Below are 13,998 nucleotides of genomic sequence, written 5' to 3' on the forward strand. Positions count from 1 at the left end.
TTTTTTGGTTGTTTTTGCTTTCTTGCTCATTGAAGGTTGAAATACTGCAATGGCATTTGGAATTGCACCTGGAGGGTCCCCATCCAACAATGGCAAGACCCCCAGGGCTTCTAGGGCCTGAAACATCTCCCACCCATGATTGTCTTGGAGAAAAACAGAGGCTACATCCACTACCAGGGACAGCCGAAACTCTGCCGTGTGGGGAGCATGGGCATCTGTTGGACGCCTGCACAAAGGTATTTTGTCGCAAATGTAGAGAAATTGGTCACACCATCGAAGAGTGTACGAATGGCAGAAAGTGCAATCTCTGTGGAGAATAAAACAACCTCTTCAGAGATTGCCCAAAATCTTTTGCCAACAAGTTGAAATCCCTAAAAATACAGGAAGGAGGTGGAAATGGAGGACAGTCAGAGGCAGTTGATGAGCTATTTAAAACAGCTAGGATGGGAAATTCAAATTTACCACCAAAACCCCTGAATGGTGGACAGCAGTCAGGTGAGGCAGAAGACGGGGAGGGGCCTGCAGAAGCCCCACAAATGGAAAGCTCCTTTTAGGTTGAGGAAAGGCAAGGCAAGTTTATTTGTAGAGCACAATTCGTAAACAAAATTGCTTTACAGCTACATAAAATCACAAGAAGGCCAATAAAATAATTCCATAAAAGATAGAAAATAACTAATTAATTAACTTAAAAGCGAAGAGTGCAAATAAAATACTTTCAGTTGTCATGTGCACAGCTAAATAGAACTGTTTTAAAGTCTATTCTCTGAGCGACAGAAAGCTAGTGCAGAGACCTGAGCACTGGACTAATATGGTGATATTTTCTGGTTCTAGTCAGGACTGAATGAACTGCTCTCCATCATTAGAGGCTTAAACTTTGATTAAAAGTAACCTATAAAAGCAATAGTTTGGCTTCTAATGACTGAAACAAAACCCAGAAGAGTGGTGCGACAGTGAAGCTCTGGAGCACCTTTGAAGAAGCACCTTTAGCAGCAGTAAGTTGGTTTCCTGTGTGACGTTAGCAGTCTCTTTATCGGCTATCATATAGCAGCATTTGGCAAACCTTCAGCGTACCTTATTAATCATCCATTTTAAAAATGGCAAGGTGTTATAAAACAGTGACACAAGGTCAAAAAAGGGTAATGTAGATCAGAAATATTCATGTTAAACAGCCAAATCAGGGGAAAGCGCGAACGCAGTCCCCCACTACCAGAAATTATGCAGTCGAGATTCCCACATTTGGGGAATTCGCAAGGGTCAGTACAGTCGGTGTGCAATGACTGAGCCTCGCCTTGAGTGAACCACCTTCTTGATCATGGTGTCTCCCCTGCCAGGTAAGTATGAATTGGAAATGTCAGAGGCTGATACCGCTTTCCCAGGTGCCTCACTCGGCCGGACGGTGCTGCAACTTCAACTGTCTGGTGTGCCATGCCAGCAGCAGCAGCTACCCCGAAACTAAAATGTTTGCAGATTAAAACAGTAAGGCTTTTGATTATCTTTCTGATCACTTCTTCTTTTAAACAACCAAGGAACTTGCAGCACAAATGTATTTCTTTCCCCTCCTCCCCATCTCTAAAGCCACACCCACACTGGGAAATTTCTCAGTTGAGGCAAACCCTCACGGCTGAGCGGCTGCATATCTCCAGTGCAGACATGCTGCAGCATTTGGCAAACCTTGCTAAGCATCTACTTCAGTGGTCACATGTCCTCTTTTTTACATTTTGTTCCTCCCCATCTCTAAGACAATGTCCACCTGCCTGGGGTGACTGCACTGTATGACCTCACCTGACTGCGCAGCTGCATATCTGTTGTGTAGACATGCTGCAGCATTCAGCGTACCTTACTAAACATCCATTTTAAAGATGGCAAGGTGTTGCTAAAACAGTGACACAAGGTCAAAAAAGGATAATGTAGACCAGAAATATTCATGTTAAACAGCCAAATCAGGGGAAAGCGCGAACGCAGTCCCCCACTACCAGAAATTATGCAGTCGAGATTCCCACATTTGGGGAATTCGCAAGGGTCAGTACAGTCGGTGTGCAATGACTGAGCCTCGCCTTGAGTGAACCACCTTCTTGATCATGGTGTCTCTCCTGCCAGGTAAGTATGAATTGGAAATGTCAGAGGCTGATACCTCTTTTTCAGGTGCCTCACTCGGCCGGACGGTGCTGCAACTTCAACTGTCTGGTGTGCCATGCCAGCAGCAGCAGCTACCCCGAAACTAAAATGTTTGCAGATTAAACAGAAAGGCTTTTCATTATCTTTCTGATCACTTCTTCTTTTAAACAACCAAGGAACTTGCAGCACAAATGTATTTCTTTCCCCTACTTCCCATCTCTAAAGCCACACCCACCCACACTGGAAAATTTCCCAGTTGAGGCAAACCCTCACGGCTGGGCAGCTGCATATCTCCAGTGCAGACATGCTGCAGCATTTGGCAAACCTTGCTAAACATCCACTTCATTAGACACATGTCCTCTTTTTTCATTTTGTTCCTCCCCATCTCTAAGGAAATGCCCACCTGCCTGGGGTGACTGCACTGTATGACCTCACCTGACAACTGCGCAGCTGCATATCTGTTGTGTAGACATGCTGCAGCATTCAGCGTACCTTACTAAACATCCATTTTAAAGATGGCAAGGTGTTGTTAAAACAGTGACACAAGGTCAAAAAAGGGTAATATAGACCAGAAATATTCATGTTAAACAGCCAAATCAGGGGAAAGCGCGAACGCAGTCCCCCACTACCAGAAATTATGCAGTCGAGATTCCCACATTTGGGGAATTCGCAAGGGTCAGTACAGTCGGTGTGCAATGACTGAGCCTCGCCTTGAGTGAACCACCTTCTTGATCATGGTGTCTCTCCTGCCAGGTAAGTATGAGTTGGAAATGTCAGAGGCTGATACCTCTTTCCCAGGTGCCTCACTCGGCCGGACGGTGCTGCAACCATGCCAGCAGCAGCAGCTACCCCGAAACTAAAACCTTTGCAGATTAAAACAGTAAGGCTTTTCATTATCTTTCTGATCACTTCTTCTTTTAAACAACCAAGGAACTTGCAGCACAAATGTATCTCTTTCCCCTCCTCCCCTTCTCTAAAGCCACACCCACCCACACTGGGAAATTTCTCAGTTGAGGCAAACCCTCACGGCTGCATATCTCCAGTGCAGACATGCTGCAGCATTTGGCAAACCTTGCTAAACATCCACTTCAGTGGTCACATGTCCTCTTTTTTCATTTTTTTCCTCCCCATCTCTAAGGCAATGTCCACCTGCCTGGGGTGACTGCACTGTATGACCTCACCTAACTGCGCAGCTCCATATCTGTTGTGTAGACATGCTGCAGCATTCAGCGTACCTTACTAAACATCCATTTTAAAGACGGCAAGGTGTTGTTAAAACAGTGACACAAGGTCAAAAACGGGAATTTTAGATGAGATATACTGATGTTAAACAGCCAAATCAAGGAAAAGCGCGAACGCAGTCCCCCACTACCAGAAATTACGCAGTCGAGATTCCCACATTTGTAGAATTCGCAAGGGTCAGTACAGCCGGTGTGCAATGACTGAGCCTCGCCTTGAGTGAACCACCTTCTTGATCATGGTGTCTCTCCTGCCAGGTAAGTATGAGTTGGAAATGTCAGAGGCTGATACCTCTTTCCCAGGTGCCTCACTCGGCCGGACGGTGCTGCAACTTCAACTGTCTGGTGTGCCATGCCAGCAGCAGCAGCTACCCCGAAACTAAAACGTTTGCAGATTAAAACAGTAAGGCTTTTCATTATCTTTCTGATCACTTCTTATTTTAAACAACCAAGGAACTTGCAGCTCAAATGTATTTCTTTCCCTTCCTCCCCATCTCTAAAGCCACACCCACACCGGGAAATTTCGCAACTGAGACAAACCCTCACGGCTGGGCAGCTGCATATCTCCAGTGCAGACATGCTGCAGCATTTGGCAAACCTTGCTAAACATCCACTTCAGTGGTCACATGTCCTCTTTTTTTCATTTTGTTCCTCCCCATCTCTAAGGCAATGCGCACCTGCCTGGGGTGACTGCACTGTATGACCTCACCTGACAACTGCGCAGCTGCATATCTGTTGTGTAGACATGCTGCAGCATTCAGCGTACCTTACTAAACATCCATTTTAAAGACGGCAAGGTGTTGTTAAAACAGTGACACAAGGTCAAAAACGGGAATTTTAGATGAGATATACTGATGTTAAACAGCCAAATCAAGGAAAAGCGCGAACGCAGTCCCCCACTACCAGAAATTACGCAGTCGAGATTCCCACATTTGTAGAATTCGCAAGGGTCAGTACAGCCTGTGTGCAATGACTGAGCCTCGCCTTGAGTGAACCACCTTCTTGATCATGGTGTCTCTCCTGCCAGGTAAGTATGAGTTGGAAATGTCAGAGGCTGATACCTCTTTCCCAGGTGCCTCACTCGGCCGGACGGTGCTGCAACTTCAACTGTCTGGTGTGCCATGCCAGCAGCAGCAGCTACCCCGAAACTAAAACGTTTGCAGATTAAAACAGTAAGGTTTTTCATTATCTTTCTGATCACTTCTTATTTTAAACAACCAAGGAACTTGCAGCTCAAAGGTATTTCTTTCCCTTCCTCCCCATCTCTAAAGCCACACCCACCCACACTGGGAAATTTCTCAGTTGAGGCAAACCCTCACGGCTGGGCAGCTGCATATCTCCAGTGCAGACATGCTGCAGCATTTGGCAAACCTTGCTAAACATCCACTTCAGTGGTCACATGTCCACTTTTTTCATTTTGTTCCTCCCCATCTCTAAGGCAATGCGCACCTGCCTGGGGTGACTGCACTGTATGACCTCACCTGACAACTGCGCAGCTGCATATCTGTTGTGTAGACATGCTGCAGCATTCAGCGTACCTTACTAAACATCCATTTTAAAGACGGCAGGTGTTGCTAAAACAGTGACACAATGTCAAAAAAGGGAATTTTAGATGAGATATACTGATGTTAAACAGCCAAATCAGGGGAAAGCGCGAACGCAGTCCCCCACTACCAGAAATTATGCAGTCGAGATTCCCACATTTGGGGAATTCGCAAGGGTCAGTACAGCCGGTGTGCAATGACTGAGCCTCGCCTTGAGTGAACCACCTTCTTGTTCATGGTGTCTCTCCTGCCAGGTAAGTATGAGTTGGAAATGTCAGAGGCTGATACCTCTTTCCCAGGTGCCTCACTCGGCCGGACGGTGCTGCAACTTCAACTGTCTGGTGTGCCATGCCAGCAGCAGCAGCTACCCCGGAACTAAAATGTTTGCAGATTAAAACAGTAAGGCTTTTCATTATCTTTCTGATCACTTCTTCTTTTAAACAACCAAGGAACTTGCAGCACAAATGTATTTCTTTCAGCCGAGGATCAAGGGGGAGTAAACGTCGCAACCAAGCAAAGCTCACCACGGGGAAGGTGGCTATGCCAACTGGCCTGGTGCCCTGCTCCCGCAGTGACGGATAATCGTACTCTGGTTTCTCTTCATAGCGTACAAGTCTTTCGCCTTTTACTAAAGACTTCCGTGGAAGAAAGCACTAATGAGTTGTTTCTATTTTTGGCAGGCTTTACCTTTGCGGGTGAAGCCCTTTCTGTCTGTGCAAAAGAAATCTTGTTCCTGTGCAGAGTGACTTCCCTGAGTAGAGTCGCCTTACTTGTTGTGACTGTGCCGATGTTGCTTGAATGGTGCTTGCGGGAGTGCAAAGTTATACCATTTAAAAGGGCTGAAGAGTGCTCAGTGCAGCGGGTGGGCGGAGGTGCAAAGTGACTCTCTGGCCACCTATGGCCATAAAAAGAACACCGCGACAAGTCCGCATTGTGCCAGGAAGGGCCCTCGGACGTGAACCAGTGGCCAGTTATCGCTTCTCGGCCTTTTGGCTAAGATCAAGTGTAGTATCTGTTCTTATCAGTTTAATATCTGATATGTCCTCTATACGAGGACTACATATTAAATGGATTTTTAGGAACAGGAGTTGAAAAAGGAGCTTGCTCCGTTCACTCCAAGCATCGACCCGGTACTGCAGTGCCGCTGGGAACGGTGCGCTCTTCTCTGCTCTTGTGAAAAAGCAATCAGTGGTGCAGGATGGAAGTTTCTTTTAGTCTGCTGAGAAAAGGGAGTGAATGCGAGGCAGACTTTAACACGGCTCTGGGAGCGAGCCGAGTGCGGGCTAACCGGGAGAATTGCTTGAAAGAAACGCGACACCGAATGAGCACTCAGAACAAAGCCTCAATACGGTGTTTCCCGTGGTGTTTGTGGCTGCCTTGTCTTTTGCACAGAGTAAAAGACAAGGCAGCCATCGAATAGGGCCCGATTGTTCCTACTTGGTCAGCCGAGGAGCAAGGGGGATCAAGCGTCTCAACCAAGCAAAGCTCACCATGGGGAAGGTGGCTATGCCAACTGGCCTGGTGCCCTGCTCCCGCAGTTACGGATAATCGTACTCTGGTTTCTCTTCACAACGTACAAGTCTTTCGCCTTTTACTAAAGATTTCCGTGGAGAGCAGCACTAATGAGTTGTTTCTATTTTTGGCAGGCTTTACCTTTACGGGTGAAGCCCTTTCTGTCTGTGCAAAAGAAATCTTGTTCCTGTGCAGAGTGACTTCCCTGAGTAGAGTTGCCTTACTTGTTGTGACTGTGCCGATGTTGCTTGAATGGTGCTCGCGGGAGTGCAAAGTTATACCATTTAAAAGGGCTGAAGAGTGCTCAGTGCAGCGGGTGGGCGGAGGTGCAAAGTGACTCTCTGGCCACCTATGGCCATAAAAAGAACACCGTGACAAGTGCGCATTGTGCCAGGAAGGGCCCTCGGACGTGAACCAGTGGACAGTTATCGCTTCTCGGCCCTTTGGCTAAGATCAAGTGTAGTATCTGTTCTTATCAGTTTAATATCTGATATGTCCTCTATGCGAGGACTACATATTAAATGGATTTTTAGGAACAGGAGTTGAAAAAGGAGCTTGCTCTGTTAACTCCAAGCATCGACCCGGTACTGCAGTGCTGCTGGGAACGGTGCGCTCTTCTCTGCTCTTGTGAAAAAGCAAAAAGTGGTGCAGGATGGAAGTTTCAGGGAGCCCAAGATGAAATTTTCTTTTAGTCTGCTGAGAAAAGGGAGTGAATGCGAGGCAGACTTTAACACGGCTCTGGGAGCGAGCCGAGTGCGGGCTAACCGGGATAATTGCTTGAAAGAAACACGACACCGAATGAGCGCTCAGAACAAAGCCTCAATACGGTGTTTCCCGTGGTGTTTGTGGCTGCCTTGTCTTTTTCACAGAGTAAAAGACAAGGCAGCCACCGAATAGGGCCCGATTTTTCCTACTTGGTCAGCCGGGGAGCAAGGGGGAGCAAGCGTCTCAACCAAGCAAAGCTCACCATGGGGAAGGTGGCTATGCCAACTGGCCTGGTGCCCTGCTCAGGCAGTGACGGATAATCGTACTCTGGTTTCTCTTCATAACGTACAAGTCTTTCGCCTTTTACTAAAGACTTCCGTGGAGAGTAGCACTATTGAGTTGTTTGTATTTTTGGCAGGCTTTACCTTTACGGGTGAAGCCCTTTCTGACTGTGCAAAAGAAATCTTGTTCCTGTGCAGAGTGACTTCCCTGAGTAGAGTCGCCTTACTTGTTGTGACTGTGCCGATGTTGCTTGAATGGTGCTCGCGGGAGTGCAAAGTTATACCATTTAAAAGGGCTGAAGAGTGCTCAGTGCAGCGGGTGGGCGGAGGTGCAAAGTGACTCTCTGGCCACCTATGGCCATAAAAAGAACACCGCGACAAGTGCGCATTGTGCCAGGAAGGGCCCTCGGACGTGAACCAGTGGACAGTTATCGCTTCTCGGCCTTTTGGCTAAGATCAAGTGTAGTATCTGTTCTTATCAGTTTAATATCTGATATGTCCTCTATACGAGGACTACATATTAACTGGATTTTTAGGAACAGGAGTTGAAAAAGGAGCTTGCTCCGTTCACTCCAAGCATTGACCCGGTACTGCAGTGCCGCTGGGAACGGTGCGCTCTTCTCTGCTCTTGTGAAAAAGCAAACAGCGGTGCAGGATGGAAGTTTCTTTTAGTCTGCTGAGAAAAGGGAGTGAATGCGAGGCAGACTTTAACACGGCTCTGGGAGCGAGGCGAGTGCGGGCAAACCGGGAGAATTGCTTGAAAGAAACGCGACACCGAATGAGCGCTCAGAACAAAGCCTCAATACGGTGTTTCCCGTGGTGTTTGTGGCTGCCTTGTCTTTTGCACAGAGTAAAAGACAAGGCAGCCATCGAATAGGGCCCGATTGTTCCTACTTGGTCAGCCGAGGAGCAAGGGGGAGCAAGCGTCTCAACCAAGCAAAGCTCACCATGGGGAAGGTGGCTATGCCAACTGGCCTGGTGCCCTGCTCCCGCAGTGATGGATAATCGTACTCTGGTTTCTCTTCATAACATACAAGTCTTTCGCCTTTTACTAAAGACTTCCGTGGAGAGCAGCACTAATGAGTTGTTTCTATTTTTGGCAGGCTTTACCTTTGCGGGTGAAGCCCTTTCTGTCTGTGCAAAAGAAATCTTGTTCCTGTGCAGAGTGACTTCCCTGAGTAGAGTCGCCTTACTTGTTGTGACTGTGCCGATGTTGCTTGAATGGTGCTTGCGGGAGTGCAAAGTTATACCATTTAAAAAGGCTGAAGAGTGCTCAGTGCAGCGGGTGAGCGGAGGTGCAAAGTGACTCTCTGGCCACCTAGGGCCATAAAAAGAACACCGCGACAAGTGCGCATTGTGCCAGGAAGGGCCCTCGGACGTGAACCAGTGGACAGTTATCGCTTCTCGGCCTTTTGGCTAAGATCAAGTGTAGTATCTGTTCTTATCAGTTTAATATCTGATATGTCCTCTGTACGAGGACTACATATTAAATGGATTTTTAGGAACAGGAGTTGAAAAAGGAGCTTGCTCTGTTCACTCCAAGCATCGACCTGGTACTGCAGTGCTGCTGGGAACGGTGCGCTCTTCTCTGCTCTTGTGAAAAAGCAAACCGTGGTGCAGGATGGAAGTTTCAGGGAGCCCAAGATGAAATTTTCTTTTAGTCTGCTGAGAAAAGGGAGTGAATGCGAGGCAGACTTTAACACGGCTCTGGGAAAGAGCCGATTGCGGGCTAACCGGGAGAATTGCTTGAAAGAAACGCGACATCGAATGAGCGCTCAGAACAAAGCCTCAATACTGTGTTTCCCGTGGTGTTTGTGGCTGCCTTGTCTTTTGCACAGAGTAAAAGACAAGGCAGCCATCGAATAGGGCCCGATTGTTCCTACTTGGTCAGCCGAGGAGCAAGGGGGAGCAAGCGTCTCAGCCAAGCAAAGCTCACCATGGGGAAGGTGGCTATGCCAACTGGCCTGGTGCCCTGCTCCCGCAGTGACGGATAATCGTACTCTGGTTTCTCTTCATAACGTACAAGTCTTTCGCCTTTTACTAAAGACTTCCGTGGAGAGCAGCACTAATGAGTTGTTTCTATTTTTGGCAGGCTTTACCTTTGCGGGTGAAGCCCTTTCTGTCTGTGCAAAAGAAATCTTGTTCCTGTGCAGAGTGACTTCCCTGAGTAGAGTCGCCTTACTTGTTGTGACTGTGCCGATGTTGCTTGAATGGTGCTCGCGGGAGTGCAAAGTTATACCATTTAAAAGGGCTGAAGAGTGCTCAGTGACTCTCTGGCCACCTATGGCCATAAAAAGAACACCGCGACAAGTGCGCATTGTGCCAGGAAGGGCCCTCGGACGTGAACCAGTGGACAGTTATCGCTTCTCGGCCTTTTGGCTAAGATCAAGTGTAGTATCTGATATGTCCTCTATACGAGGACTACATATTAAATGGATTTTTAGGAACAGGAGTTGAAAAAGGAGCTTGCTCCGTTAACTCCAAGTGTCGACCTGGTACTGCAGTGCTGCTGGGAACGGTGCGCTCTTCTCTGCTCTTGTGAAAAAGCAAACAGTGGTGCAGGATGAAATTTTCTTTTAGTCTGCTGAGAAAAGGGAGTGAATGCGAGGCAGACTTTATCCCGGATCTGGGAGCGAGCCGAGTGCGGGCTAACCGGGATAATTGCTTGAAAGAAACGCGACACCGAATGAGCGCTCAGAACAAAGCCTCAATACGGTGTTTCCCGTGGTGTTTGTGGCTGCCTTGTCTTTTGCACAGAGTAAAAGACAAGGCAGCCATCGAATAGGGCCCGATTGTTCCTACTTGGTCAGCCGAGGAGCAAGCGTCTCAACCAAGCAAAGCTCACCATGGGGAAAGTGGCTATGCCAACTGGCCTGGTGCCCTGCTCACGCAGTGACGGATAATCGTACTCTGGTTTCTCTTCATAACGTACAAGTCTTTCGCCTTTTACTAAAGACTTCCGTGGAGAGTAGCACTATTGAGTTGTTTGTATTTTTGGCAGGCTTTACCTTTACGGGTGAAGCCCTTACTGACTGTGCAAAAGAAATCTTGTTCCTGTGCAGAGTGACTTCCCTGAGTAGAGTCGCCTTACTTGTTGTGACTGTGCCGATGTTGCTTGAATGGTGCTCGCGGGAGTGCAAAGTTATACCATTTAAAAGGGCTGAAGAGTGCTCAGTGCAGCGGGTGGGCGGAGGTGCAAAGTGACTCTCTGGCCACCTATGGCCATAAAAAGAACACCGCGACAAGTGCGCATTGTGCCAGGAAGGGCCCTCGGACGTGAACCAGTGGACAGTTATCGCTTCTCGGCCTTTTGGCTAAGATCAAGTGTAGTATCTGTTCTTATCAGTTTAATATCTGATATGTCCTCTATACGAGGACTACATATTAAATGGATTTTAAGGAACAGGAGTTGAAAAAGGAGCTTGCTCCGTTCACTCCAAGCATCGACCCGGTACTGCAGTGCTGCTGGGAACGGTGTGCTCTTCTCTGCTCTTGTGAAAACGCAAACAGTGGTGCAGGATGGAAGTTTCACGGAGCCCAAGATGAAATTTTCTTTTAGTCTGCTGAGAAAAGGGAGTGAATGCGAGGCAGACTTTAACACGGCTCTGGGAGCGAGCCGATTGCGGGCTAACCGGGAGAATTGCTTGAAAGAAACGCGACACCGAATGAGCGCTCAGAACAAAGCCTCAATACGGTGTTTCCTGTGTTGTTTGTGGCTTTCTTGTCTTTTGCACAGAGTAAAAGACAAGGCAGCCATCGAATAGGGCCCGATTGTTCCTACTTGGTCAGCCGAGGAGCAAGGGGGAGCAAGCTTCTCAACCAAGCAAAGCTCACCATGGGGAAGGTGGCTATGCCAACTGGCCTGCTGCCCTGCTCCCGCAGTGACGGATAATCGTACTCTGGTTTCTCTTCATAACGTACAAGTCTTTCGCCTTTTACTAAAGATTTCCGTGGAGAGCAGCACTAATGAATTGTTTCTATTTTTGGTAGGCTTTACCTTTGCGGGTGAAGCCCTTTCTGTCTGTGCAAAAGAAATCTTGTTCCTGTGCAGAGTGACTTCCCTGAGTAGAGTCGCCTTACTTGTTGTGACTGTGCCGATGTTGCTTGAATGGTGCTCGCGGGAGTGCAAAGTTATACCATTTAAAAGGGCTGGAGAGTGCTCAGTGCAGCGGGTGGGCGGAGGTGCAAAGTGACTCTCTGGCCACCTATGGCCATAAAAAGAACACAGCGACAAGTGCGCATTGTGCCAGGAAGGGCCCTCGGACGTGAACCAGTGGACAGTTATCGCTTCTCGGCCTTTTGGCTAAGATCAAGTGTAGTATCTGTTCTTATCAGTTTAATATCTGATATGTCCTCTATACGAGGACTACATATTAAATGGATTTTTAGGAACAGGAGTTGAAAAAGGAGCTTGCTCCGTTCACTCCAAGCATCGACCCGGTACTGCAGTGCCGCTGGGAACGGTGCGCTCTTCTCTGCTCTTGTGAAAAAGCAAACAGTGGTGCAGGATGGAAGTTTCACGGAGCCCAAGATGAAATTTTCTTTTAGTCTGCTGAGAAAAGGGAGTGAATGCGAGGCAGACTTTAACACGGCTCTGGGAGCGAGGCGAGTGCGGGCTAACCGGGAGAATTGCTTGAAAGAAACGCGACACCGAATGAGCGCTCAGAACAAAGCCTCAATACGGTGTTTCCCGTGGTGTTTGTGGCTGCCTTGTCTTTTGCACAGAGTAAAAGACAAGGCAGCCATCGAATAGGGCCCGATTGTTCCTACTTGGTCAGCCGAGGAGCAAGGGGGAGCAAGCGTCTCAACCAAGCAAAGCTCACCATGGGGAAGGTGGCTATGCCAACTGTGCCAATTTTTTTGGTTGTTTTTGCTTTCTTGCTCATTGCAGGTTGAAATACTGCAATGGCATTTGGAATTGCACCTGGAGGGTCCCCATCCAACAATGGCAAGACCCCCAGGGCTTCTAGGGCCTGAAACATCTCCCACCCATGATTGTCTTGGAGAAAAACAGAGGCTACATCCACTACCAGGGACAGCCGAAACTCTGCCGCGTGGGGAGCATGGGCATCTGTTGGACGCCTGCACAAAGGTATTTTGTCGCAAATGTAGAGAAATTGGTTACACCATCGAAGAGTGTACGAATGGCAGAAAGTGCAATCTCTGTGGAGAATAAAACCACCTCTTCAGAGATTGCCCAAAATCTTTTGCCAACAAGTTGAAATCCCTAAAAATACAGGAAGGAGGTGGAAATGGAGGGCAGTCAGAGGCAGTTGATGAGCTATTTAAAACAGCTAGGCTGGGAAATTCAAATTTACCACCAAAACCCCTGAATGGTGGACAGCAGTCAGGTGAGGCAGAAGACGGGGAGGGGCCTGCAGAAGCCCCACAAATGGAAAGCTCCTTTTAGGTTGAGGAAAGGCAAGGCAAGTTTATTTGTAGAGCACAATTCGTAAACAAAATTGCTTTACAGCTACATAAAATCACAAGAAGGCCAATAAAATAATTCCATAAAAGATAGAAAATAACTAATTAATTAAATTAAAAGCGAAGAGTGCAAATAAAATACTTTCAGTTGTCATGTGCACAGCTAAATAGAACTTAAAGTCTATTCTCTGAGCGACAGAAAGCTAGTGCAGAGACCTGAGCACTGGACTAATATGGTGATATTTTCTGGTTCTAGTCAGGACTGAATGAACTGCTCTCCATCATTAGAGGCTTAAACTTTGATTAAAAGTAACCTATAAAAGCAATAGTTTGGCTTCTAATGACTGAAACAAAACCCAGAAGAGTGGTGCGACAGTGAAGCTCTGGAGGACCTTTGAAGAAGCACCTTTAGCAGCAGTAAGTTGGTTTCCTGTGTGACGTTAGCAGTCTCTTTATCGGCTATCATATAGCAGCATTTGGCAAACCTTCAGCGTACCTTATTAATCATCCATTTTAAAAATGGCAAGGTGTTATGAAACAGTGACACAAGGTCAAAAACGGGAATTTTAGATGAGATATACTGATGTTAAACAGCCAAATCAGGGGAAAGTGCGAACGCAGTCCCCCACTACCAGAAATTATGCAGTCGAGATTCCCACATTTGGGGAATTCGCAAGGGTCAGTACAGTCGGTGTGCAATGACTGAGCCTCGCCTTGAGTGAACCACCTTCTTGATCATGGTGTCTCTCCTGCCAGGTAAGTATGAGCTGGAAATGTCAGAGGCTGATACCTCTTTCCCAGGTGCCTCACTCGGCCGGACGGTGCTGCAACTTCAACTGTCTGGTGTGCCATGCCAGCAGCAGCAGCTACCCCGAAACTAAAATGTTTGCAGATTAAACAGTAAGGCTTTTCATTATCTTTCTGATCACTTTTTCTTTTAAACAACCAAGGAACTTGCAGCACAAATGTATTTCTTTCCCCTCCTCCCCATCTCTAAAGCCACACCCACACTGGGAATTTTCTCAGTTGAGGCAAACCCTAACTGCTGGGCAGCTGCATATCTCCAGTGCAGACATGCTGCAGCATTTGGCAAACCTTGCTAAAGATCCACTTCAGTGGTCACTTGTCCTCTTTTTTTCATTTTGTTCCTCCCCATCTCTAAGGCAATGCCCACCT

At 47.5% G+C, this 13,998-nt stretch overlaps 20 non-coding genes and 1 pseudogene across 20 annotated transcripts; 14 read left to right on the forward strand and 7 right to left on the reverse strand.

Moving 5' to 3' along the window:
• Positions 1-1,175: 1,175 nt before the first annotated feature.
• LOC140320421 (U1 spliceosomal RNA) lies at positions 1,176-1,339 on the reverse strand. Its single transcript, XR_011918272.1, has one exon. It is a non-coding gene; the product is annotated as a U1 spliceosomal RNA (small nuclear RNA).
• Positions 1,340-1,941: 602 nt separating this feature from the next.
• Positions 1,942-2,105, reverse strand: LOC140320361 (U1 spliceosomal RNA). Its single transcript, XR_011918217.1, has one exon. It is a non-coding gene; the product is annotated as a U1 spliceosomal RNA (small nuclear RNA).
• A 607-nt stretch (positions 2,106-2,712) lies between these two features.
• Positions 2,713-2,876, reverse strand: LOC140320373 (U1 spliceosomal RNA). Its single transcript, XR_011918228.1, has one exon. It is a non-coding gene; the product is annotated as a U1 spliceosomal RNA (small nuclear RNA).
• Positions 2,877-3,455: 579 nt separating this feature from the next.
• LOC140266172 (U1 spliceosomal RNA) lies at positions 3,456-3,619 on the reverse strand. Its single transcript, XR_011906826.1, has one exon. It is a non-coding gene; the product is annotated as a U1 spliceosomal RNA (small nuclear RNA).
• Positions 3,620-4,224: 605 nt separating this feature from the next.
• Positions 4,225-4,388, reverse strand: LOC140266173 (U1 spliceosomal RNA). The gene has a single exon (XR_011906827.1). It is a non-coding gene; the product is annotated as a U1 spliceosomal RNA (small nuclear RNA).
• A 607-nt stretch (positions 4,389-4,995) lies between these two features.
• LOC140265645 (U1 spliceosomal RNA) lies at positions 4,996-5,159 on the reverse strand. The gene has a single exon (XR_011906350.1). It is a non-coding gene; the product is annotated as a U1 spliceosomal RNA (small nuclear RNA).
• A 322-nt stretch (positions 5,160-5,481) lies between these two features.
• LOC140266000 (U5 spliceosomal RNA) lies at positions 5,482-5,595 on the forward strand. The gene has a single exon (XR_011906674.1). It is a non-coding gene; the product is annotated as a U5 spliceosomal RNA (small nuclear RNA).
• Positions 5,596-5,870: 275 nt separating this feature from the next.
• LOC140266409 (U2 spliceosomal RNA) lies at positions 5,871-6,061 on the forward strand. Its single transcript, XR_011907041.1, has one exon. It is a non-coding gene; the product is annotated as a U2 spliceosomal RNA (small nuclear RNA).
• A 386-nt stretch (positions 6,062-6,447) lies between these two features.
• LOC140265723 (U5 spliceosomal RNA) lies at positions 6,448-6,561 on the forward strand. The gene has a single exon (XR_011906421.1). It is a non-coding gene; the product is annotated as a U5 spliceosomal RNA (small nuclear RNA).
• Positions 6,562-6,836: 275 nt separating this feature from the next.
• On the forward strand, positions 6,837-7,027 carry LOC140320154 (U2 spliceosomal RNA). Its single transcript, XR_011918028.1, has one exon. It is a non-coding gene; the product is annotated as a U2 spliceosomal RNA (small nuclear RNA).
• Positions 7,028-7,436: 409 nt separating this feature from the next.
• On the forward strand, positions 7,437-7,550 carry LOC140320659 (U5 spliceosomal RNA). Its single transcript, XR_011918451.1, has one exon. It is a non-coding gene; the product is annotated as a U5 spliceosomal RNA (small nuclear RNA).
• A 275-nt stretch (positions 7,551-7,825) lies between these two features.
• LOC140320153 (U2 spliceosomal RNA) lies at positions 7,826-8,016 on the forward strand. Its single transcript, XR_011918027.1, has one exon. It is a non-coding gene; the product is annotated as a U2 spliceosomal RNA (small nuclear RNA).
• A 386-nt stretch (positions 8,017-8,402) lies between these two features.
• LOC140265742 (U5 spliceosomal RNA) lies at positions 8,403-8,516 on the forward strand. The gene has a single exon (XR_011906439.1). It is a non-coding gene; the product is annotated as a U5 spliceosomal RNA (small nuclear RNA).
• Positions 8,517-8,791: 275 nt separating this feature from the next.
• Positions 8,792-8,982, forward strand: LOC140320317 (U2 spliceosomal RNA). Its single transcript, XR_011918176.1, has one exon. It is a non-coding gene; the product is annotated as a U2 spliceosomal RNA (small nuclear RNA).
• Positions 8,983-9,391: 409 nt separating this feature from the next.
• On the forward strand, positions 9,392-9,505 carry LOC140320996 (U5 spliceosomal RNA). The gene has a single exon (XR_011918761.1). It is a non-coding gene; the product is annotated as a U5 spliceosomal RNA (small nuclear RNA).
• Positions 9,506-9,754: 249 nt separating this feature from the next.
• LOC140320628 (U2 spliceosomal RNA) lies at positions 9,755-9,924 on the forward strand (annotated as a pseudogene).
• Positions 9,925-10,300: 376 nt separating this feature from the next.
• Positions 10,301-10,414, forward strand: LOC140320660 (U5 spliceosomal RNA). The gene has a single exon (XR_011918452.1). It is a non-coding gene; the product is annotated as a U5 spliceosomal RNA (small nuclear RNA).
• A 275-nt stretch (positions 10,415-10,689) lies between these two features.
• Positions 10,690-10,880, forward strand: LOC140320255 (U2 spliceosomal RNA). The gene has a single exon (XR_011918121.1). It is a non-coding gene; the product is annotated as a U2 spliceosomal RNA (small nuclear RNA).
• A 409-nt stretch (positions 10,881-11,289) lies between these two features.
• Positions 11,290-11,405, forward strand: LOC140266015 (U5 spliceosomal RNA). The gene has a single exon (XR_011906688.1). It is a non-coding gene; the product is annotated as a U5 spliceosomal RNA (small nuclear RNA).
• Positions 11,406-11,678: 273 nt separating this feature from the next.
• Positions 11,679-11,869, forward strand: LOC140266410 (U2 spliceosomal RNA). Its single transcript, XR_011907042.1, has one exon. It is a non-coding gene; the product is annotated as a U2 spliceosomal RNA (small nuclear RNA).
• Positions 11,870-13,422: 1,553 nt separating this feature from the next.
• Positions 13,423-13,586, reverse strand: LOC140265854 (U1 spliceosomal RNA). Its single transcript, XR_011906541.1, has one exon. It is a non-coding gene; the product is annotated as a U1 spliceosomal RNA (small nuclear RNA).
• Positions 13,587-13,998: the final 412 nt, after the last annotated feature.

This window comes from Leuresthes tenuis, unplaced genomic scaffold (genome assembly GCF_036924035.1).
Source record: "Leuresthes tenuis unplaced genomic scaffold, fLeuTen1.0.hap1 SCAF_12, whole genome shotgun sequence".
Lineage (NCBI taxonomy): Eukaryota > Metazoa > Chordata > Actinopteri > Atheriniformes > Atherinopsidae > Leuresthes > Leuresthes tenuis.